General features: G+C 37.7%; 1 protein-coding gene across 1 annotated transcript in view; it reads right to left on the bottom strand.

Annotated features, from left to right (window-relative positions):
* Positions 1-27275, bottom strand: part of CPA6 (carboxypeptidase A6) — a 353130-nt gene that overhangs the window by 287201 nt on the left and 38654 nt on the right. The gene's annotated exons all lie outside the window — the stretch shown is intronic.

Here is a 27275-nt window from a genome sequence, read left to right on the forward strand (position 1 = left end):
TTCTTTTTCCCTTTTTCAACCGACATCTTATCAATCCCTTTTTAAAAAAAATCTTTATTTTTCATTTTTAGAGTCATATGCTATCCCTGCATTGTAGTTAACTTTATTTTTGGTATATATATAAGTTGTTCTCTCTTTAAAATTTTGTGATACAGTTTCTTCTAACAGACAAAATATACCCTAAATCTCTAGTGTATGGCTTTGGTCTAGTTTCTTGCCTGATCACATTCTCTCCTTTTTTTTTTTTTTAATTTCTCTTTTTTCTTTTTTCAACCAACTCATCCTCTCAATTCCTTTATAAAATCTTTTATAATTTTCATCTTTACAGTCATATTCCATCACTTCATCGTATTTACCCTTATTTTTGTACATATATATGTTTTTCTTTAAAATTTTGGGAGGCAGTTTCTTCTAACAGACCAAAATACTCCCCAAATCTAGTGTGTGGCACTGATCTATTCACCAACCTGATTATATTTGATCATATTCTTTTTTCTTTCTTTCCCTTCCTTTTCCCCCAGTTTCAGGTCTCTTCTGATTTGTTTAGTGTATATTTTTCTGGCACTGTTACCCTGTAAGCATTTTGTTCTCTCATTCATCTATTCTCCTCTGGACAAAACGACAAGATGGAAAAACTCACCTCAAAAAAAAAAAGAACAAGAGGCAGTACCGATTGCCAGGGACCTACTCAATATGGACATCAGTACGATGTCAGAACTAGAGTTCAGAATGATGATTATAAAGATACTAGCTGGGCTTGAAAAAAGCATGGAAGATACTAGAGAAACCCTTTCTAGAGAAATAAAAACTAAAATCTAGCCAAGTTGAAATCAAAAGGGCTATTAATGAGGTGCAATCAAAAATGGAGGCTCTAACTGCTAGGATAAATGAGTCAGAAGAGAGAATTAGTGATACAGAAGACCAAATGATGGAGAATAAAGAAGCTGAGAAAAAGAGAGATAAACAACTACTGGATCATGAGGGCAGAATTCAAGATATAAGTGATACCATAATACGAAACAATATTAGAATAATTGGGGTCCCAGAAGAAGAAGAGAGAGAGGGGCAGAAGGTATACTGGAGCAGATTATAGCAGAGAACATCCCTAATTTGGGAAAGGAAACAGGCATCAAGATCCAGGAGGCACAGAGAATGCCCCTCAAAATCAATAAAAATAGGTCAATACCCCGACATCTAATAGTAAAACTTATGAGTCTCAGAGACAAAGAGAAAATCCTGAAAGCAGCTCAGGACAAGAGGTCTGTAACCTACAATGGTGGAAACATTAGATTGGCAACAGACCTATTCACAGAGACCTGGCAGGCCAGAAAGGACTGGACTGATATATTCAGAGCACTAAATGAGAAAAATATGCAGCCAAGAATACTATATCAAGCTAGGTGGTCACTGAAAATAGAGAGAGAGATAAAAAGCTTCCAGGACAAAGGAAATCTAAAAGAATTTGCAAACATGAAACCAGCCCTACAAGAAATATTGAAAGGAGCCTCTAAGCAAAGAGAGCCTAAAAGTAACATAGACCAGAAAGAGACAGAGACAATATACAGTAACAGTCACCTTACAGGCAGTATAATGGCACTAAATTCATACCTTTCAAAGACACAGGGTATCAGATTGGATAAAAAAAAACAAGACCCATGGATATGCAGTCTGCAAGAGACTTATTTTAGACCCAAAGGCACGTCCAGATTGAAAGTGAGGGGGTGGAAAACCATTTACCATGCTAATGGACATCAAAAGAAAGCTGGGGTGGAAATCCTTATATCAGACAAATTAGATTTAAAACAAAAACTGTAAGAGATGAGGAAGGATACTATATCCTACTTAAAGGGTCTATCCAACAAGAAGATCTAACAATTGTAAATATCTATGCCCCTAACATGGGAGCAGCCAATTATATAAGCCAATTAATAAGGAAAGCAAAGAAACACATCTACAACAATACAAAAATAGTAGGGGACTTTAACAACCCCCGTCACTGAAATGGACAGATCTAAGCAAAAGATCAACAAGGAAATAAAGGCTTTAAATGACACATTGGGCCAAATGGACTTCACAGATGTATTCAGAACATTCCATCCCAAAGCAACAGAATATACATTCTTCTCTAGTGCCCATGGAACCTTCTCCAGAATAGATCACATCCTAGGTCACAAATCAGGTCTCAACTGGTACCAAAAGACTAGAATCATTCCCTGAATATTTTTGGACCACGGGGCTTTGAAACTAGAACTCAATCACAAGAGGAAAGTTGGAAAGAACTCAAATACATGGAGGCTAAAGAGCATCCTGCTAAAGAATGAATGGGTCAACCAGGAAATTAAAGAAGAATTTAAAAAATTCATGGAAACAAATGAAAATGAAAACACAACTGTTCAAAATCTTTGGGATGCAGCAAAGGTGGTCCTAAGATGAAAGTATATAGCAATACAAGCCCTTCTCAAGAAACAAGAAAGGTCTCAAATACACAACCTAACCCTACACCTAGAGGAGCTGGAGAAAGGACCGCAAATAAGCCTAAACTCAGCAGGAGAAGAGAAATAATAAAGATCAGAGCAGAAATCAATGAAACAGAAACCAAAAGAACAGTAGAACAGATCAATGAAACTAGGAGATGGTTCTTTGAAAGAATTAATAAGATTGATAAACCCCAGGCCAGACTTACCAAAAAGAAAAGAGAAAGACCCCAATAAATAAAATCACGAATGAAAGGAGAGAGATCACAACCAACACCAAAGAAATACAATTATAAGAACATATTATAAGCAACTATATGCCAGCAAATTAGATAATCTGGAAGAAATGGATACATTTCTAGAGATGTACCAACCACCAAAACTGAACCAGGAAGAAATAGAAAACCTGAACTGACCTATAACAACTAAGGAAATTGAAGCAGTAATCTCCCAAGAAACAAGAGTCCAGGGCCTGATGGTTTCCCAGGGGAATGCTACCAAACATTTAAAGAAGAATTAATACCTATTCTTCTGAAACTGTTCCAAAAAAAACAGAAATGGAAGGAAAACTTCCAAACTCATTTTATAGGCCAGCATTACCTTGATCCCCAAACCAAAGACTCCATCAGAAAGAATTACAGACCAATATCCTTGATGTACATGGATGCAAAAATTCTCACCAAAATATTAGTCAATAGGATCCAACAGTACATTAAAAGGATTATTCACCAGGACCAAGTGGGATTTACCCCTGGGCTGCAAAGGTGTTTCAACATCTGTAAATCAACCAATGTGATACAATACATTAATAAAAGAAAGAACAAGAACCACATGATCCTCTCAATAGATGCAGAAAAAGCATTTGACAAAATACAGCATCCTTTCTTGATTAAAACTCTTCAGAGTGTAGGGATAGAGGATACACATCTCCATATCATAAAAGCCATCTATGAAAACCCCACAGCGAATATCATTCTCAATGGGGAAAAACTGAGAACTTCCCCCTAAGGTCAGGAACACGGCAGAGATGTCCACTATCACCACTGCTATTCAACATAGTACTAGAAGTCCTAGCCACAGCAATCAGACGACAAAAAGAAATAAAAGGCATCTGAATCAGCAAAGAAGATGTCAAACTCTCACTCTTTGCAGATGATATGACACTTTATGTGGAAAACCCAGAAGACTCCACCCAAAACTGCTAGGACTCATACAGGAATTCACTGAAGTGGCAGGATATAAAAATCAATGCGCAGAAATCAGTGGCATTTATATACACCAACAACAAGACAGAAGATAAATTAAGGAGTTGATCCCATTTAAAATTGCACCCAAAATCATAAGACACCTAGGAATAAATCTAACCAAAGAGGCAAAGGATCTGTACTCAGAAAACTATAAAATACTCATGAACGAAATTGAGGAAGACAAAAAGAAATGGAAAATCATGTTCCATGCTCATGGATTGGAAGAAAAAATACTGTGAAGATCTCAATGCTACCTAGAGCAATCTACACATTTAATGCAATCCCTATCAAAATACCATCAACTTTTTTCAAAGAAATGGAACACATAATCGTAAAATTTGTATGGAACCAGAAAAGACCCTGAATAGCCAGAAGAATATTGAAACAGAAAAGCAAAGCTGGCGGCATCACAATTCTGGACTTCAAGCTCTATTACAAAGCTGTCATCATCAAGACAATATGGTACTGGCACAAAAACAGACACACAGATCAATGGAACAGAATAGAGAGCCCAGAAATGGACCCTCAACTCTATGGTCAACTCATCTTCCACAAAGCAGGAATGTCCAATGGAAAAAAGGCAGTCTTTTCAATGAATGGTGTTGCGAAATTGGACAGCCACATGCAGAAGAATGAAACTGGACCATTTCCTTACACCACACACAAAAATAGACTCAAAATGGATGAAAGATCTAAATGTGAGACAGGAATCCATCAAAATCCTAGAGGAAAACACAGGCAGCAACCTCTTCAACCTCAGTCGCAGCAACTTCTTCCTAGAAATGTCGCCAAAGGCAAGGGAAGCAAGGGCAAAAATGAACTATTGGGACTTCATCAAGATAAAAAGCTTTTGTACAGCAAAGGAAGGTCAACAAACCAAAAGACAACCGACAGAATGGGAGAAGATATTTGCAAATGTCATATCAGATGAAGGGCTAGTATCCAAAATCTATAAAGAACTTATCAAACTCAACACCCAAAGAACTAATCCAATCAAGAAATGGGCAGAAGACATGAACAGACATTTTCCCAAAGAAGACATCCACCTGGGTGCCTGGGTGGCTCAGATGGTTAAGCATCTGCCTTCGGCTCAGGTCATGATCCCAGGGTCCTGGGATCGAGTCCCGCATCGGGCTCCCTGCTCCTTGGGATCCTGCTTCTCCCTCTGCTTCTCTCTGTCTCTCTTTCTCTCCCTGTCTCTCATGAATAAATAAATAAAATCTTAAAAAAAAAAAACCACAAGACATCTAAATGGCCAACAGACACATGAAAAAGTGCTGAACATCGCCCGGCATCAGGGAAATCCAAATCAAAACCTCAATGAGATACCACCTCACACCAGTCAGAATGGCTAAAATGAACAAGTCAGGAAACGACAGATGTTGGTGGGGATGCGGAGAAAGGGGAACCCTCCTACACTGTTGGGAATGCAAGCTGGCGAAGCCACTCTGGAAAACAGTACGGAGGTTCCTCAAAAAGTTGAAAATAGAGCTACCGTACGACCGAGCAATTGCACTACAGTGTATTTACCCCAAAGATACAGATGTAGTGGTAAGAAGGGACACATGCACCCCAATGTTCATAACAGCAATGTCCACAATAGCCAAAGTGTGGAAAGAGCCTAGATGTCCATTGACAGATGAATGGCTAAAGAAGATGTGGTGTACACACACACACACACACACACACACACACACACACACAAATGGAATATTATGCAGCCATCAAAAAACCACGAAATCTTGCCATTTGCAATGACGTGGTTGGAACCAAAGGGTATTATGCTAAGTGAAGTAAGTCAATCAGAGAAAGACATGTGTCATATAGTCTCACTGATATGAGGAATTCTTAATCTCAGGAAACAAACTGAGGGTTGCTGGAGTGGTGGGGGGGGTGGGAGGGATGGGGTGGCTGGGTGATAGACTTTGGAGAGGGTATGTGCTATAGTGAGTGCTGTGAATTCTGTTAAGACTGTTGAATCACAGACCTATACCTCTGAAACAAGTGTTTATATGTGTATAAACACAAGTGTATATATGTTTATATGTTAAAAAAAAGTAGGAAGGGAAAAACGAAGGGGGGACTATCAGAGGGGGAGATGAACCATGAGAGATTATGGACTCTGAGAAACTGAGGATTCTAGAGGGGAGGGTGTGGGGGGATGGGTTAGTCTGGTGATGGGTATTAAAGAGGGCACGTATTGAATGGAGCACTAGGTATTATACACAATGAATCATGGAACACTACATCAAAAACTAATGATGTAATGTATGGTGATTAACATAATAAAATAAAATTAAAAACAAAACAAACACAATTTCTACCCTGAATTCCATGTCTGACATCTTGGTTATAACTGTATCCATTTGTCAATCTGTGTCCTAAGTCATAGTCTGAGTCTTTCCTATTTTGAGGGTTCCTCCTCCTAGTCATTCTGTTGATGGGTGGTTGAGGGAATGCAGAGAGTCCAAATTATTGACCACAACCCAAGCATGATGCACCTATTTTCTAGGAACCGTAGTGTTGCTGGCCTCTTGTTTTCCCAGCCTGTCTTCTCTGGGAGGGGCCTGCCATGCTGTTACTCAGGCAACCCTGGTTGGGGAAGAGTTGCCCTGCCCCCTATGGCGGGGGATGGGCTCAGCGGGCACCAGTTTTTTGGGGGGCTTTTGTTCTCTGGCGGCTTTCCCTGGTGGCTTTCCATGTCTCTTCTGAGAGAGAAGAGACCGTTTCCAATCCTCTGCCTCAGAGCGGAGAGATCGCAGTCTGTTCTTCAGTGAACTTTCCATGCCACACTATCTCTGTTTCTGTCTGTGCCGCTATAAACTGCAGCGTCCTGGATTGTGCGCCCAACAGCAGCGCTCCCAGTCCTCGCCTCCAGGTCAGGGGCCCATCTCTGCCCTTTGTGCTTCTAAAACCGCCAGCCGCCCCCAGTTCTCACGCACGACCTCGCTGCCCCGGGTTTCCGTCCGAGGGGCTGCCCTCAAGTCCTTTCCCTGCCCTACCGGTCTTCGAGTCTGTGCCCTGACCCCAGTGCCCCAGGCTGTTGCTCACTGGCGGTATAGGGTCCTGACGGCTCAGCTCCCTCCTCCTTCCATTTATCCTCCGGTATCTGCCCCCAGAATCACGGCTCCCTGCTTTGTACCTCGAAACCAACCGCCTGCGATATTCTGTTTTTAGAGATTCAGCTCTATCTCGGGCTGATTTGGTGGGTGCTCAGAGCGGTCTGGTAGATATCCAGCTCAGTTCCGGGGACTGGTTGGAATAGGGTCCCCTACTCCTCCGTCATCTTTTCCCTTCCTCTGCTAGGTTGTTTTCTTATCAAGTTTCAAGAGTTCTTTATATATTCCAGATATAAGTCCTTTATCAAATAAATAGATGCTTTGTAAATATCTCCTCTCAGTCTGTGGTTTGTCTTTTTATTCCCTTAACAGTATTTTTTTCATTAAAGCTAAAAACTTTGCTCTTGGAATTTTCCAATAGATTGTACTTTTTGGTCTTAGATCTAAGAAATTTTTGCTTAACCTAAGGATCACAAAGATTTTCTCCTAAATATTCTTTTAGAATTTCTATAGTTCCAAGTTTTACATTTAGGCTTATAATCCATTTTGACTTTTTTAAAGTGGTATAATGCATGGATTTTTTTTTTTTTTTTTTTGGTATACAGCTATTTAGCACTTGTACAGATGTCCTTCATTTTCTTTGCACCTTTGTGAAAAATCAGTGGGCCGTATACAGGTGGTTCTATCTGAATTGTTTATAATGTGCCATTGTTCTATTAATCTTGCCAGTAATCATACAGTCTTGATTAGTTTTTTTTTTTTTTTAAAGTCCTGAAGTCATGTATCATTAAGTCCTTCAACTTTGTGCTTTTAAAATAGTTTGGCTTTTTAAGGTCCTTTTATTTCCATTGAATTTTAGAATCAGATTAATTTCTAAAAAAATATTTGCTGGTATTTTGATTGGGATTTCATTAAATCTTTAGATCAATTTGGGGTGAAAGAATGTCTTATTTTGTTCCTTTGTACTAAAAGAAATTAGAGGGAAAAGATGCATTTTCTCTTTCTTCCTGGTTTTAAGCAATTAGATTATTTTGGACTTTGATATAATTTTGTGCTCCAGGTTCATTGATCTTCTTGAGTCTGTGAGTTTAAGTTTTGATCCAATTTGTAAAAGTTTTGGCCATTATTTCTTTAAATACTTTATTTGGCTGCTTGATATTTTGTCATTTAATCTGCACTTTAAGAAATTGTTTCTGTGCTTCATTTAGTTTCTATTTCCATGTCTGAAGTTCACTGATCTTATTCTGCCTGGTCCAATTTGTTATTCACCTCATCCAGTGTATATTTTAGTTTTATCTCTAGAATTTCAATTTGTCTTTCATGTTTTCCATGTCTCCACTTACATGCTCTATCTTATCTACCTTCTTGTACATATGGAATACTGTTATAATGACTGTTATAACATTCTTGTCTGCTTATTCTATCACTGGCAGCATTTGTGGGTCTATTAATTTTTCTCCTCATCATGACTCATTTTCCTACTCTTTTGCATGCCTGGTATATTTGATTGGATGCCAGACATTGGGAATTTTACCTTGTTGGGTTCCGGACATTGTAATTTTTTTGAGTTACAGTTAACAAGAAACATTAGTTTCAGGGATACAATATGATCCAATGCTTGTATATACTGTGAAATGATAGCCACAGTAAGTCTAGTCACTATCAATTTACCATAAAAAGTTACAAATTTTTTTTCTTGTAATGCAAATCTTTAAGATCCACTCTCCTGGTAACCTTCTAATATGCACTACAATACCATTGACCATAGTCAGCATGCTCACACCACATTCCTATTCATTTCACAACTGGAAATCTATACCTTCCCTTTCACCCATTTTGCCTGTTCACCAGCCCCTTTCCCCACTGGTAACCATCACTCTGTTCTTTGTATTCATGAATTTTGTTTGTTCATCTTTGTTTTTTTAGATTTCACATGTCAATGATATCATACAGTAGTTGTACTTCTCTGACTTATTTTACTTTGAATAATACCCTTGAGGTCATCCATGTTGTCACAAATGGCAAGATTTTATTCCTTTTATGGCTGAGTAGTATTTGTGTGTGCGTGTGTGTGTGTGTGTGTGTGTGTGAGTGAGTGATACCTTTATCCATTAATCCATCAATTGACACTTAAGGTTGTTTCCATCTTGGCTATTCATTTATTTGTTCTTATAAATATTTCTGAAGTTTATTCTCGGAAGCTGTTAAATTACTTGGAAACAATTAGATTCTTTTATAACTTCCTTTAAAATGTTAGGATTAGAGCAACCTTCATTCCATAGACAGTTTTGTTCCCCTACTGAAGGTAGACCCTTCTGAGTAGTCTCCTGATGTCCTATAAACTACTGGGTTTTTCTACTCTATCCTTTGAGAAGAGAAACTATTCTTGCTCTGAGATATAGGAATTGTTCTCTAGTATCTTGGTGGTGGTTCTCTCAGGCTTTGGTGGTTCACACACATTTTTTAATTAGTATTCTCCCTCCCTACTCCTCCCTGTAAGCTTTTGCTACCTTGGACTCCCAAAAGTTCATCTCAACTCAGGGGAGATTGCTAGACTCCATCTGGATTCTCACTCCCTATGCTGCTTCCTGGAGACTCTCTCTACTCAGTAAACTGGAGTTTGGTTCACAACCTCTGGTCTAGTGCTAACTTTGTTTCTAACCTCTGATCACTGTCCTTTCATCTCTCATGTTCAGGAGCTGAACCACTGTTTCATATACTTTGTTTTATTTAGTTGTTTTAGGAAGGAGGTTATATCCAATCCTTGCTACTCCATCTTAGTCAAAAGTAGAAGTTGCTATGCCTTTTTAAACTTCTTGTGTCAATCTTTGTACAACTCACCTAATAGGTCACATCATATCATCTGACACCTGAACTATTGACTGTTGTAATTTTTCTAACTACATTCTCTGTTCTCTGTCTCTGCTACTGGTAATTCATTCACTTAAACTCAGTCACAATAAATTTAACGTACCATGACTTTCTTCAAAACCAATGAAGTCTCCCTTTGGCTTCAGGATGCAATTCAAATTTTAGCCTGGCATGCAAGATCCTCCACAATGTGACTTCCATTTAGCTCTCCAAACTTATTTTTCACTATTCCAACCAGGCTGAACTAAACAGGGCTTCCCAACATTGTGCACATCAGTCTCTTTGTCTTGTTAGGCTATTCTCCCCCATGAAGAACACTCTTCTTTATGCCTATTCAAATTCTACCCATTTTTCAAGAAAGAGTTTAAGTCTCACTTCCTTTATAGATCCTTCAAGACCTTGCTCCATGAAGCTTCTATGTATATTTTTGCTTTTACTGCCTAAATTATTGTCTTGCCTACCAAGATGGTAATTTAGTAAGGTTTTTTTTGTTGTTGTTGTTAATTTTCCTAGTAACTTCTCAGAACAAAGCTTAGAAATTCGGGTTCTTTTCATTCTTAAATATTAATTTTTGATAGGCAAGTCTGATTTTTCCCTCACTAGATGATATTTCTCTTGACATCAGAAGCTTGTCTTATACGTCATTACCCACATGCTTAAGCTGATCACTGAGTCCTGTAGGAGCGTAATATTTCATGGTCATTCTCTGTGCTGTTCACATTTTTTCACTAAAAATGTCAGTATAAGTTTCTTATCCCTGATAACCTGTCAGCTCTGCAAAGCTTCAAGGTGATAGGCTGTAGGAACTCTTCCTTTAAGTTCTTACCTCTTTTACCATTTCCCCTTCAGGAACAAATTACCAGCTTCATATATGGAGTGATTCTGCAACAGGGTGAGGGATGCCAAAAAAACACCTGAATACCAATGAAACAATGAGACACCTCAGTCAGTCCACAGCACAAGGCTCTCCTGATGCCTGGTAAATCTGTGCTCTAGTACAGGTCCCAATCATCTTTAGCCTTAGAGAAGTAGAGGTTCTTGTTCACTCTCTCAGGAGCTATGGGAATTCAAAAAGCAGGGTCATTTTTGTTTGGGTATCCAGATATGTCAAATAGTTCCCAGTACCCTAAAGAGAATCTTCTCCCTTTGAGATTCCCAGCCACCCTCATGATGTAGCTAGCCCAGTGGTTTTTACTTTTTTTGTACTGTAGCACACATTTTAAGAATAGAAATGCTAACTAACATGATATAAAGCCCATGGTGCCTGTAAAAGGATCTACAGTGGTCATTCTCATTGCTACCACCTAGCCTTTTCCTAGTTTGTGGTGTATGTCACCATCTCCTTGAATTAGGAAGTGATCCAAGGGTACAGATCTCTCTTTACCATTTTTTCATCCTGGAATTTTCTGCCAGACATAGGCATGGCTCACTTTCACTTCATTCATAGCTCTAATCAGTCACCATTTTATTGGAGTCACCTTCCCCAACCTCACTTTCTATCTCATCCTGTTGGGTTTCATTATAGCACTTACAGTCACTTGATAAATTTACTCATTTGTTAGTCTCTTCTCTATAATAATATAGGTGGAGCCTATATACTTAGAATAATGCCTAGCACACAGTAGATGCTCAAAAAAGCACTTGAATGAATGAATGGCTAGGATCCCTTTTGCTTTGGTCATGCTCTCATTTAGACTCATAAGGCAAAATCCATGTTTTGGTCAACACATGATCATTTTGGTGCCAGGAGCATTACATGACTCCCTTCCTTTTGTCTCTGGCTTCTCTCACCAAACAGCACCTACATGAGTAACCAACATGAAGGGCTTAGCTCACCTATCTGTGAGATATCACCATGACAGAAAATCAAGCCATTATAATCTTTTTTTGGATCACATTTTCCCCTTAGCCTAGGCTACTACTACCACCCATTTGTCATTTAATTCCTCAACTCTCATAAAAAAAAAAAACTGGTCCAGCACACACTAATGTTAAAAAAAAAACTTTCAATATACATATGTATGTGTAGCCTAAAAGAAAGAATTAGTGGTGATAACAGGAATTATGAGTTTCTGGGCCTAACCACTCTGCCCAGGCTGACCACAAACCCACTTTATATTGCAAAAGAAAGTTGTCAGAGCCTTTGCTTTAATATGTAAACTCTCAAGTAAAACCGTAATAAAACAAAACAGAACTTTATTCATGTTTAATGGTTGTGTTCCAAGCAGGGATTTCACAATTTCAAACTGTGAAGGAACAGTTTATATGCTGAGGTTATTCTTAGGCAACATGTCAGCTAAGGAATAAATTTATAGACACAAGTTAAATACACAAGGGGAGAGGTTGGGAGTGGCTTCTCAAAAAGAAATAATAAAATTTAAGAGTTTAGGGAATGGAAAAACACATAGAACTGACTTTTACTTAAGTGTGGGACAGTTCAGAAAAATAATTTTGAAAAACAATTCCATTAAACTAAATTCTGGTATATAATAGGTACCTACATACAGTCTTACTTTATGTCTTCAGAGGCTAAAGAATCTCATGGTTTACTCAAAGTTACCTCTACCTGTCAGGGCTCAAATTCCTCCTTTCCTGCTTCTTAAAGATGATGTCTTAACAAGATAGCAAATTGGAAAAAAAAATAGGAATTTCCAACAAGATGCATTAAAGGATACAAGAGTGCCAGATAATGATAGTGACCAAGTCATCCTGGTTTGTCCAAGACTTTTCAGTTTTAGCACTAAAATTCCCACAATCAGGGAAACCCGGCAGTCCTGGGCAAACCGGGATGGCTGTCACCCTTACAGATATCTATTGTAGAATAATAAGCCCCAAGTTATCAGAACAGGCCCAAAACTATCTATTTGGTTCCGTGAAGTCTTTGCCTGATGTACCAAGAACAAAACAATGGACTTGGTCTTAGGATCTATGCCAGATAGGGAGCTTTTGTGTCTGGCAGACATCTTCTTGCTTAGATACTATGTTTTGCTGTTTACTAGCCCTGTGAGCTTTTGCAAATCACTTAACCATTTTGACCTTCTGCTAATAGGGCTGCTTGTAATATGGAAATAGGAAGTTACTTAGTGTGGTGCCTAGTGTTTAATATCCATATATAAATATTTTTTATTATGTTCAGTTAGCCCACATATAGTACATCATTTGTTTTTGATGTGGTGTTCAACAATCCATTAGTTGTGTATATACTTAATAAGCTGCAGTAGATGGTAGCTTGTCCTCTTCATCCCCATCGTTATCATGGCCCGTAGAGTCAAAGGTTCGGGCTCTTTATCTATTATTGTGACCTTGGCCAAGCCTTTTCACTGCCCTAGACCTCAGTTTTCTTACCTGTAAGGTGACAATAACTACAGAAGCTGTCCCTGTAGTAGAGGATTATTATAAAATCAAATGAGACAATGTAGTTTAAGAGCAATGTATATTGTAAAGCTGGATTCAAATGCAAGGATTCAAGATCTGCTACTATGTCAGTGCTGAATGAAGGACTGGACTTCCTGAAATGAAATGGATAACAGTAGTTACACTTTTTTAAAAACTCTAAGTTGGCATGTTGCATGCAGTGCTGGTTATTAAACCTCAAGAAAGACAAAATAAGCAGGGAGGATCCAAGATGGCAGTGTAGGAAGATCTTGAACTCAACTCTTCCACAAACATACCAAATCTATACATATTTATAGAGCAATTCCTTCTGAAGAACTGAGGCCTGATCGAACAGCTTCTGCACAATAAAAATGGCAAGAGAGATGGAGACATGGTAATGAAGGAAACCCCATCCCTGATGTTGTGAACTGTCATGGGAAGGGATAGTACTGAGGGACCAGGAGCAGATTTGTCTGCCCTTTGGAAACATGGTGGTGGGGAGAGAGAAGCTACTGTTTTAAATTCTAGTGGCCCTTTCAAAGGAACTAGCCCTGAAGCCCTGCCAAATGTCAGGGGAGCTGCTAGAATGCTCTCTAGGTCCAAGGGGCTGGTAAGCACCATACTTTATGCTACCCCTCCACTTTGAGAGTGCAGATGGGAGGAGGATCTGGGCACCATAGCTGGCCTGCTGCTTCAGGGAGATCTGGAGCCCTACTGCACACCAGCTTCAGCTGTCCCACCAAGGCAGCCCCAGCACAGTGCATACCATGACACCTCTTGTCAGTGCTCCCTACAGCTCCAGCCATTTTGCTAAAATGGCACAGGCAGAAAACTTCCCTAACCTGGGGATAGAAATAGACATCAAGTTCAGGAAGCACAGAAAGTACCAAACAAGAAAAAGTCAAGGAGGTCCACACCAAGACACATAATAATTAAAATGGTAAAGATTAATGGCACCTGGGTGGCACAGTTTGTTGAGCGTCCAACTCTTGGTTTAGGCTCAGGTCGTGATCCCAGAGTCTGAGATCCAGCCCCACATGGGGGGTCCACACTCAATGCAGAGTCTGCTTACAATTTCTGTCTACCTCTCCCTCTGTCCCTCCCCCTGCATGCTCACTCTCTAAAATAAATCTTAAAAAAATAAGATGGCAAAGATTAAAAATAGAGAATTTTAACAGACAACTAGTTACATACAAGGAAACCTCATAACATCATCAGATGACTTTTCATAAATAACTTTGAATACATCATGCCCCTCTCTTCTGGCCTGCAAAGTGCTGAAAGGTAAAAAACAAAAACAAAAACAAAACACCAATAAAGTAAAATAAAATAAGATAAAATAAAATAAAAAAACCCTACAACAAAGAATACTCTACCTGGCAAGATTATCACTCAGAATTGAAGGAGAGTTTCTCAGACGAACAAAAGTTAAGAGCTTATCACCCCTAAACTGGCTTTACAAAAAAAGTTAAAGGTACTTCAAGAAGAAAAGGCCATAATTATAAGAAAATTATGAAAGGAAAAATTTCACCAGTAATGCAACATACACTAAAGGTAGTAGAGCAATCACTTATAAAGCTAGTTTAAAGATTATAAGACAAAAGTAACAAGATATTACTAGTTGCAGGGACTTGCAAAATAAAGATATAAAATAGGACAACATACATATAAAACGTGGAAGTAGGGAGGAAGAATGAATTTCCTTAGCATGTATTCAAACTTAAGTGACAATCAACTTAATATAGATTGGCTTAGGATGTTATATATGAATCTCATGGTAACCACAAACCAAAAACTTACAATAGATGTACAAAAAATGAAGAGAAACGAAATCAAGCACAACACTAAAACTCATCAACAAAAGCAAGAGAAGAATTACAAAAATAATCAGAAAGCAATTAACAAAATGGTAAATACATATCCATTATCTTAAGTGTAAATGGCCTAAATACTCCAAAACACATGAGGTGACTGAATGGTAAACAAAACACCCAATACCTATCTATATGCTGCATACAAGATGTAAAGACACATACAGACTAACAGTGAGGGATAGAATAAATTATTCCATGCAAATTGAAGTGGAAAAAAAAAGCTGAGTAGCAATACTTAGACAAATAAACTTAAAGACTATAATAAGAGACAAAGGCATTGCATAATGATAAAAGGATTAATCCAGCAAAAGGATATAACACTTATAAATATCTATGCACCCAACATTGGGGTACCTAAACACAAAGCAAATATTGACATTAAGGAGGAAAGTGACAGTAATACAGTAACAATAGGGGACTTTGACACCTCATTTACATCTGTGGATAGATCATCCAGGCAGAAAAAAAAATCCATAAGAAAACAATGTTTTTGAGTAACACATTAGACCAGATGGACTTGTTAGTACAAGAAAGGAAATAAAGATCAAAGCAGAAACAAATGAAATAAGCACTAAAAAATTACCAAAATAGAAAATATCGGTGAAATCAAGAGCTCTTTCTTTGAAAATACAAACAAAATGATAAACTTTTAACAAGACTCATCAAGAAAATTAAAGAGTACCCAAATAAATGAAATCAGGAAGAGGAAAAACAACTCACACCACAGAAATATAAAAAATTATTAGAGAGTATCAAAAATTATATGCCAACAAATTGGACAACTTAGAAGAAATGGATAAATTCCTAAAAATGTACAGTCTTCCAAAAGTAAAATCAGGAATAGAAAATAATGAACAGATTATTGGTAATAAAATTGAATTGGTTATCAAGAAACTCAAGAAACATAAGTCCAAGACTAGACATATTCACAACTTCTAGAACATTTAAAAGAAGAGATATCTATTCTTCTCAAACTATTTCAAAAAAATGGAAGAGGAAGGAAAGCTTCTAAATTCAGTCTATGAGGCTGCATTACCCTGATACCAAAACCAGACAAAAACACTACAAAGAGGAGTAGGAGGAAGATTACAGGCCGATATCCATGAAGAATACAGATGCCAAAATTCTCAAAAAAAGTTAGCAAACCACATTTAACAATACATTAAAACAATCACTCACCACAATCAAGTGAGATTTACTCTGGGGGTACAAGAATGGTTCAATATTTACAAAATCAATGTGATTCTACATTAACAAAATGAAGGATAAAAATGATATCTCAATAGATGCGGAAAAGGCATATAACAAAATTCAACATCTGTTCATGATAAAAACTCAAAAGTGGGATTACATGGAACACATACCTCAAACATAATAAAGACCACATATGGAAAAACCCATGGCTAACATCACACTTAATGGTGAAAAACAGCTTTTCCTCTAAGAGCACAAATAAGATAAGGATTCCACTCTCACCACTTTTATTCAGCATAACCTGGAAGTCCTAGCCACAGCAATCAGACAAGAAATAAAAGCCATTCAAATTGGTAAGAAGTAAAACTGTCACTATTTGCAAATGACATGCTACTATGTCCACTGTACCCAAAGCAATCTACAGATTCAATGCAATTCCTGTCAAAATACCAACAGAATTTTTTTCACAAAACTAGAATAGTTCTAAAATTTATATGGAACTACAAAAAATCCTGAATAGCTAAAGCAATCTTAAGAGCGAAGATGGGTGTATCACAATACCAGATATTTCAAGATTATATTACAAAGCTGCAGTAATCAAAAACTTATGGAAATGGCACATAAATAAATACATAGGTCAATGGCACACAATAGGAGAGCCCAAAAATAAATTCATGCTTGTATGGTCAATCAGTCAATTACAAAGGAGGCACAAGAAATACAATAGGAAAAGACAGTCTCTTCAATAAATGGTGCTGGGAAAACTGGACAGCTACATGCAAAAGAATAAAACTGGACCACTTTCTCATACCATACATAAACTCAAAATGGGTTAATGAACTTAAATGTGAGACCTGAAACCATAAAATTCCTAGAGGAAAACATAAGCAGTAATCTGATGGTGGCCATAGCAACGTTTTTCTAGATATGTCTCCTGAGGCAAGGGACACAAAAGCAAAAATAAACTATTGGGACTACACCAAAATAAAAGTATTTAGAACAAAGGAAATGATAAAATGAAAAGGCAACCTATTGAATGGGAGAAGATATTTGCAAATGATGTATCTAATAAGGGGTTAATATCCAAAATACATAAAGAATTTACACAACACCAAAAAAAAGAAAACTGATTAAATGGGCAGAGAACCTGAATAAACATTTTTCCAAAGATGACCTACAGGTGGCCAACAGACACATGAAAAAATGCTCTCCATCACTAATCAGGGAAATGCATATCAAAACCACAATGAGATAACCTTTTAACTGTCAGAATGGCTATTATTAAAAAATAACAAGTGTTGGTAAGGATGTGAAAAAAAAAAAAAAAGGAACCCTCATGCATAGCTGGTGGGAATGTAAATTGGTGCATCCACCACGGAAAACAGTATGGAATTTCCTCAAAAAAATTAAAAATAGAAATACCATTGATCCAGTAATTCTATTGTTGAGTATTTACCCTCAAAATTGAGAACACTAGTTTGAAAAGATATTTGCAACCCAAAGTTCATTGCAGCATCATTTATGATAGCCGGGACATGGAGCAACTCAAGAGTCCATTGATATATGAATAGATGAAGAAAATATGTTATAAAGACACACACACATGCGTGCATGCAAAATAAAATATTACTTAGCCATAAATGAGATCTTGCCATTTATAACAACATGGATGGACCTCGGGTGTATATGCTCAGTGGAATAAGACAGTGAAGGACAAATATTGTAGGATTTCACCTGTACATGAAATCTAAAAAGCAAATCAGAAGCAGACCCAGGGCACCTGGGGGGCTTAGTTGGGTAAGCATCTGCCTTCCACTCAGGTTATGATCTCAGGGTCCTGGGATCAAGCCCCACGTCAGGCTCCTAGCTCAGCAGGGAGTCTGCTTCTCCCTCTTCCTCTGCCTCTCCCCCCTGTTCATGCTCTCTGTCGTAAATGAATAAATAAAATCTTAAAAAAAAAAGCAGATCCATAAATACAGAGAATGAGCTGGTGGTTGCTAGAGGGCAGGGGGTTGTGGGATGGGTAAAATGGGTGAAGGGGAAAGGGAGGTATAGGTTTCTAGTCATGGAATGAGTCATAGGGATAAAGGTAGGATATAGAGAATATAGTCAGTGATATTGTAATAGCATTGGATGGTGACAGATGGTAATTACACTTGTGAGTATAACAATGTATAGATTTGAATCACTACATTGTACACATGAAACTAGTGTAACTTTATGTGACCAACTATACTTCAACAAATAAAACCAAAAAAAATGAGCTTTAAAGTATCCCAAAAAATATGGAAAAAAAAAAAAGACAAAAACAAAGACAAAGACAAAACAGATTTGAAGAGGGTTTAGAGAAGGGCAACCCAACAGCCAAGGAGACAGAAAAGATGTAGGATAACCAGACAATGACTCAATTCTAAGAAATAATGACTTGAGAAGGTTAACTCTAGAATTTTTTTTTTTGCCAGTTCTCCACAAAGAAAAAGAATACTCCTTGCTTGAGAGAGAGATTTTAGGGCAAACACAAAGTTGTACTCCTTACTCCTTAGAAGCCATCATCTCACAGACTCATTAACCCAAGACTTAAAGCCTAGAAATGAACCACCTCACAAAGTTCTAGCTTCCTTACTGTGAACTTGTTATGCATGTGTTAATTACAGGCTATATCTTTAACTCTGAGGTCTGTGTGGAAGAAAACACATTTGTGATATGAACTTGAGTATGACCCAACCTTGAAATTCTTTCCTATCCCATCTTCTATGATACTGTATAGTCTTGTCCTACTTTTGGGTTTTTTTTTTTTTTTTGGATGAATAAAAATAAATGATTCTAAAATTCATTTGTTTGACCACCCATTGATCTATCCACACATCCATTCATCCATTTTTGAACTCTTATGATCCTTGCATTGTGCTGAACATTGGAGATATATAAAATGTAGCGATTAAGTAAGCCCCCATATGCTAGTACAGTTTCCCCAGATTTAAATATACCATCCCATCATTTGTTGTAATCCAACTCATTTTTTAAAAAAATCTTGTATTTAGTATCTTCTCTGAAGCATTCCATAAATTTCATCCACTAAAAATCACCAAAGACTCAATGACACTCCTCCATTCATCCATTTTTGGAAGGTACCCTCATGTCTGGGTCTCTAGTTATAGACATGCACATATTCACATAATAGTTCTCATACCCACTCAGAACTTGAATGCAAGCTTAAGTATAGGAATTATTTTTTATTCATCTTTATATCTCATTGGTACTCAATACTGATTAAATTTCCTAACACTTCATTTGGTAAAGACTGGACTGATCTTGGTACAATATTCTCATGTTCTTATTAATTGTTAATACATTGGAGGTTAATATATTTAAGTATTCAATGGTGACAGATTTAGGGTAACATGATTATTGACTACTACCAAAAATTAAAAGTTTAAAATACCCATAATTATCACATCAGATAAACTTAAGCCAAGAAATTTGGTTCTAGCAATATTCTAGAGATATTGATCCTTTAGTCATACATTCAAAGGAGCACATCAGTGCTTATTCAAAGTTAGGTTATTTTATTTTTAAAGATTTTATTTATTTATTCATGAGACACAGAGGGAGAGAGAGAGAGAGAGGCGGAGGGAAAAGCAGGTTCCCAAGGAGCAGGGAGCGCGATGTGGGACTCGATCCCAGGACCCTGGGATCATGACCTGAGCTGAAGGCAGACGCTTAACTATCTGAGCCACCCAGGCACCCCAAAGTTAGGTTATTTTAAACCACAAGTGGATGTGAAGCATTATTCATACTGAAGAGTCAGAAGTTCTGAAATTAAGAGTCCTATTAAACTCTCAAAAGCAGTATAAACAGCCATAACAACCTAAGCTGCCAATATAGAACACTTTAGAAGGGGTTAAGAATTTCCTTCTATAGTTAGGAGTTAAAATATGTCAGGAAATACCATAGCAGAGCAACAGATTTTTTAAAAATTTACTTCAGTATATATTTAACTTTTGGATAAGTTGCAGGGAATATGTCAATTACATTTTATATTTTTAAATTTATCTAATGTTTTAGCTACATATTTCAAAGGACAATAAAATGCTTATGAATACAAATGAGATGGCAAATATAATTGTGTTACATAGTTGGTATAGTAAAATTTTATCTACAATAGGCTTACTGTACAAATATTTTAATAAAACAGTTAATGGTGAGTGACTAATGTCTAAGTACATGGTATTCCCTGAATGAAACTTTGTACAACTTAAAAATTACATACTGAGAACTACATTTGTCACTTTTCCCTCAATATAAAAGGGAACCTTATAAAAACAAAACAAGGGGAAATTCACATAATAACCAAATATTTAAGTTTTTAGAAGTAAGACTTGTTGGCCTCATATATCTGTTCAGAGTTCATGTTATGGATTTATATAAGTGTATAGCTCTATGCTTGTGATCAAGATTAGTGGTGCTCATCAATATCTTTATTTTTGTCTTCTTCTTTAGCATACCACATAGTCTATTTTTTCAGCTCCTTTACATCTAGGTGGCTCTGGATGACCAGTCTGGTCACTGGTATGTGGGTAGAAATGATGTGTACCTCTTTCAAACCTGGTCCCTGAAACCACTTGAAATCATCTTTGCCTTCACTTTCCTCACTTGATGAAGGGTGCAGAGGACCCACTGCAAGACGGAGAAGAGATGAAAAGAGCTTGGATCCCTCAATGACTGTGGAATAGAGCATCCTTAGCCTACCATTTGTGTCATGAGCAACAAATCTTTGTTTCCTATATATTTCTGCACCTACAATTGTGATATTTAATTTAAAGATATAAATATCTTGGTTAACACTTTACCAAGTTACCTCACAGACTTATATTTTTAAATTTATCTAATGTTTTATCTATACAGAACTTTGAAATGGTGAATAGATTTCAGGATATTGGCTCCTAGTGAAATAACCAAGTATTATTAATACAGGCTCATTTTAGAAGAAGAATATTACTTGCAGGGGCCCAAACATGAACTGATTAAATTAAAACCCCAGATAAACCTTCGGCACTGACTCCAAAACTTTTTTAGTTGATAGAGAATAATTCCCTTATGAACTCTGCTGGAGTTAATTAACATATCTTTCTGTACTAGCAATTGCCTGCGCAGGGATGAAAAACAGATTTAAAGAACAAGAGAGTGTTGCAAATTTTCCCTTGTTACAGTCTGAACTATGCGCTGGCAGCTGCTTGAAAATATATTTATTTTTTAATTTAAATTCAATTAGCCAACTTACAGTACGTCATTAGTTTCAGATGTAGTGTTCAATAATTCATCAGTTGCATATAACACCCATTGCTCATCACATCATGTGCCCTCCTTAATGCCCATCACCCAATTACCCCATCACCCCTACCCACCTCCCCTCCAGCAACCTTGTTTGTTTCCTATAGTTAAGAGTCTCTAGTGTTTTTTCTCCCTCTCTGATGACTTCCCATTCTGTTTTCCCTCCCTTCCCTTATGATCCTCTGTGCTGTTTCTTTTATTCCACATAAACCATATAATTGTCTTTCTCTGATTGACTTATTTTGCTCAGCATAATACCCTCCAATTCTATCCACATCAATGTAAATGGTAAGTATTCATCCTTTCTGATAGCTGAGTAAATTCCATTGTATATATGTACCACATCTTCTTTATCCATTCGTCTGTCAATGGACATCTCAACTCTTTCCACAGTTTGGCTATTGTGGACATTGCTGCTATGAACATTAGGGTGCAGGTGCCCCTTCGGATCACTACATTTACAGCTTTGGGTAAACACCTAGTAGTGCAATTGCTGGGTCATAGGATAGCCCTATTTTTTATGTCTTGAGGAGCCTCCATACTGTCCATACTGTTTTCCAGAGTGTCTGTACCGGCTTGCATTCCCACCAAGAGTGTAAGTGGGTTCCCCTTTCTCCACATCCTTGCCAACATTTGTTGTTTCCTGTCTTGTTAATTTTAGCCATTCTCACGGTGTGAGGTGGTATCTCATTGTGGTTTTGATTTGTAAGTCTAACAATACATTTCACCATTGTACTATCTTTAGTGGAACGTTTCTATAAAGCATTTTAATGACCAATAGTAAACATTTCCCTGGTAAGGTTTTGTTTTTGTTTTTTTTTTTTAACATGAAAGCTTATCTTTCTTGCCATAATTTTTTATGTGTAAATCATGTCTTCCTTAGCTATATTACTTCAAAAGTGGGCATCCTAGGCTATTTTTACTGAAGCTAGTATCACACAGAAATGCTGACCCTTACATGATGGATTTATTAAGTGGCAATGGAAAATATTACCCTATTAATGGGAAGTTGGTGTACTTTGGCATTAAATCATAGGTCTCTATGAAAGTGTTAATCTTTCTGCATCAAATTGGGGAACAGATAATCAGTACAAAGTAATACCCAAGGTAGTTCAAATGTAATCCTTATTAGCTAATATGCTAGAGTTGTAAAAGTAGATATATATCCACTAAGTTATACCAATTAGTATTAACCCATAAGCCTAGGGCACAAAGAACTCTAGTGAGGACTAGTTCACACAAACAGGAATAGAAACCTGAATAAAATTCCAAGAGTGACTTAGAACACCACCATTATTGTCCATCTCTAGTTAGTAAGGCTGATGGCTGCAACAGTATCAGTGTGTTGGTGACTGAAAAGGCTGGCCCCAAATAAGAAAATAACTGAAATGAAATTCTGTCTATTTTCCATGCAGCACTGTAAACTGTGTGAACCAGGATCACCATTACCTTATTCTGCAGCACGATCTTAGAAGACAAATGATCAGATACTCAGAGCTATTCCTAGAGTTGTCCCTTGTCATACATGTATGCACACACACAGATGCCTTTGGCAAAGCCAACACATCTAATTAGGGCCATTTCAATACCTTAGGGTAGTGCAGAGCATACCATGGACCACACTGGAGTCAGGACCTCTGGTTTACTCCTGGAATTAAGAGAAGGTGGGAAAAGGGGCCTGGCACATTGCAAGTCATCAAAATTACTTGTTGAATGGATGGTCTTATATGTGAGGAAGTTCCTATTTTAGAGAACTTTGAAAAGTTCCTTAAAAGACTTTTTCCCATGAACCTGTTTGAAAGCAGATCTAGAAGGGATAGATCCCCGATAGCGATCCTGCTCTGGGCTGCCCTCTAAGAGTAATGCTTCCTAAGCCTTTCCACATCATGACACACATAGAAAATGATAGTATTTGCATGAAACAGTGGGTGAATGGAGGATTTTGGATTCCTGGGTAAGGTAGAGGTGACAGGGAACCTGAGGGCTAATGGGATGGTTTCTCCAGCACATAGTTTGGAAGCTATGTTCCAGAAAAGATAAATAATACTGAGAGCCCATTGAGGGATCTAGAATCTGTTAAATAACAACAGCAATAGCTATTTTCCACTGAGTACTTACCATATGCCAGCAACTATACCCAACACTTTATGCACACTTTTTTATCCTTAAAGTAATCCAGGGACTCTACTTTGGTAATGACAGCATGAGGAGATCAGATGACTGCTCCATAGAAAGTGACTATACACTGGACAAAATCATTTATGACAATCATTTCAGGGCACTGGAAGATAACCAAAGGTAGGCAACAACTTGGGAATTATTAACTCATGAGAACCAGCTACTGCATTGAGTAATAACTAAGAGTTAACTTTTTGTGGGGGGGCGGTGCCTGGGAGAATTCCCAAGCTCCATCAACTACCTAAAATGGGCAGTGAAAATCCAGCTTTATCAATTGGTGGTGACAGACTCAGGAGCAGGCAGCAAAGCAGCTAGAAATTTAAGAGGGAGATTTTGAGTATGAGAAAACTATACAGCAGCTGATACAATAAACTTTCCACACACACCTGGCTGACGGCTAAACCATGCATGCTTATTGGATACTCCAGGGAACCTAACAAAAATTAAAAGCAGGAAAGCATGTGAATTTGCCACACATCTGAATGCACACTGAAATCCACACAACAGAAAAGGATGAAAGTTTTATTAGCTCGAAGTCTCTGAACATAATCTCTGCCCAAGTTACCGTTTGGCCTCTGAACTATGCAGGCGCAGGGGGACCCCTTAGAGAACCAGGCAAAAGAAAAAAATCAGTGGTTGGAGATTTCAGTTTGACTCCAGGAATGTTAAAGTCAAAATCCCTCTCAAGAACAAAACAGATTTCAGAGTCACTATGAGTACAACTACAAATATTTTTTCTTAATTTTTGACCAAAAATCATGAGATGTGAAAAGGAACAGGAATGACCCATATCTAGGAAAAAAATCAGACATTAGAAATTGACAATGAGTGGGCTCAGATGTTGCATTTAAGACAAAGACTTCAAACAGCTATTATAAATATATTCAAAAAATTAAAGGAAATCATGTTCAAGGAATATTCAAATAATGAACAAATAGTAAATACTAAGAGAAGGAAACTATAAAAGAATCAAATGGATATTGTAGAGATGAAAAGCATATTGACTGAAATGAAAAATATATAGACTCAAACAGATTTGAGATGGTGAAGAAAAAAAAACAATGAATGAAAAATCAGTAGATAATCTAAAAGGAGAGCAAAAAAATTAAAAATAAACAGAAACTTGAAGATCTGTGGGTCAATATCAAGCATTGCAAAATACAGCTTAGCCATGGGCTCAGGGCAAATTTTGTTAAAGCTGCCCATGCACCCTGCCCAGCTATTGCTGCATACCATGCCCCACTTTGTGCCATCAGCTGCTCTGGCGCACAGCCCCCAGCCACTATAGCACTTCAGGAGATCTGGCATAGGATTTAGTGGCCCAATGGAAATTTTGCTAACGCTACTGCCCCACTCCCAAGTTCCCTGGTGGGCATGCTCACCTCAGAGCTGGTGTACCTGGGTCCCACTAACACTACAGAGAGCAAGCACAGCCCAAAATAAGCAGAGTGTCACAGTGCAGTCGTCTGCCTATTTTGGGCTGTGCTTGCTCTCTGTAGTGTTAGTGGGACGACTGCACTGAAAGGAAAAGTGACTCAGACACAACAACAGAGTATAAGCTTCACACAGAGGATACTCTCCTAAAGCTCCAGATTCTGTGAACAGGGGACAGTGCATTGCAGGGCACTCCAAGACCTCTTCTTTATAAAGTAACTACTTTCAAGAGCAGAAGACATAGCTGATTTTCTTCACACACAGAAATAGACATAGAGGGGCAGACAAAATGAAGAGAGAGAAATTTATCCCAAATGTAAGAACAGGACAAGGCCATGGTTAGAGATGTAAGTGAAACATATAAGTAATATATCTGATAGAGAATTTAAAGCAAGGATCATGAAGATACTGCATTTGAGACAAGAGTAGAGGACATGAATGAGACCTTTAACACAGAGATAAGGCATGACATAGCAGAGCTAAAGTGCTCAATAACCAAAATGAGAAACATGCTTGATGGAATGAGCACCAGGATAGAAGCAGCAGAAAAAATGATTTAGTGACATAGAAGACAGAATGGAAAGTAATCAAGCTGAACAAGAGAAAAAGGAATTACACAAAACAATATACTTAAGGAACTCAGTGACTTCAAACATGACATTTGTATTATATGAGTCCCAGAAAAGAGAATGGGGGCAGAAAATTTATTTGAAGAAATAACAGCTGAAAACTTCCCTAATCTGGGGAGAGAAACAGATATCCAGATCCAGGAGGCACAAAGAACTCCCATCAAATCAACAAAAGCAGATCCACGCCAGAACATATCATAATTAAATTGGCAAAATACAGTGAAAAATACAATATTTTTAAAAAGAATTTATTTATTTCACAGAGAGCGGGAGAGAGAACATAAGCAGTAGGGAGAACACAAGGGAGTGAGAGAGGGAGAAGCAGGCCTCCCACCTAGCAGAGAGCCCAATGCGGGGCTCGATCCCAGGACCCTGGGATCATGACCTGAGCTGAAGGCAGACGCTTAATGGCTGAGCCACCCAGGTGCCCCAAAGACATTATTTTTAAAGCAACAAGACAAAAGAAGTAACTTACAAGGAAAAACTCATAAGGCTAGCACGAGATTTTACAACAAACTTTGCAAGCCGGAGTGGAATGGCATGATATATCCAAAATGCTGAATGGGAAAAACCTGCAGCCAAGAATACTCTATCCAGCAGGGCTACCATTCAGAATAGAAGAAGGGATAAAGAGTTTCCCAAACAAAAACTAAAGGAGTTCATGACCACTAAACCAGCCCTGCAAGAAATATTAAAGGGGACTTGTTGAGTGGAAAGGAGAGACCAAAAGTGACAGTATAGAGGTAGGAAACACAAAAGCAGTAAAAATGAATATTTCCTCTAAAAAAAAAAAAAAGTCAAAGAACTCACGGAATAAAAGGATATAAAATATAAACAAATAGCTAAAATGTGGAGGGGCAAGGAGTAAAAAATGGGCTTAAATTTAAATGACCACCAACTTGGGCGCCTGGGTGGCTCAGTTGGTTAAGCGACTGCCTTCGGCTCAGGTCATGATCCTGGAGTCCTGGGATCGAGTCCCACATCGGGCTCCCTGCTCAGCAGGGGGTCTGCCTCTCCCTCTGACCCTCTTCCCTCTCATGCTCTCTGTCTCTCATTCTCTCTCTCACAAATAAATAAATAAAATCTTTAAAAAAAAAATAAATAAATAAATGACCACCAACTTAATGTAGAAAGCTATATGTAGAAGAGGATATATATAAACCTAACCATATATGAAAAAACCACTAAACATAGGCCAAACATAAAGACAAAGAAATCCAAATATATCATTAAAGAAAAGCCACAAACCATGAAAGAGAAAGAGAAGGATCAGAGAAAAGCTTCAGAAACAACAAAACAAGTAATAAAATGGCAATAAGTACAGATCAATAATTACTTTGAATGTAAATAGACTAAATGCTCCAATCAAGACATAGGGAGACAGAATGGATTAAAAAAAAAAAAAGGACCCACCTATATGCTGCCTACAAGAGACTCATTTTAGACCTAGAGACACCTGCAGATTAAAAGTGAGGGGATGGAGAAAGATTTATCATGCAAATGGATGTCCAAAGAAAGCTGGAGTAGCCATACTTATTTAAGACAAAATAGATTTTGAGGTTTATTTTAGAGAGAGGGAGAGAGCATGTGTGAGCAAGGGAAGGGGTAG

The sequence above is a fragment of the Zalophus californianus genome, chromosome 4, assembly GCF_009762305.2.
Source record: "Zalophus californianus isolate mZalCal1 chromosome 4, mZalCal1.pri.v2, whole genome shotgun sequence".
Classification (NCBI taxonomy): Eukaryota; Metazoa; Chordata; class Mammalia; order Carnivora; family Otariidae; genus Zalophus; species Zalophus californianus.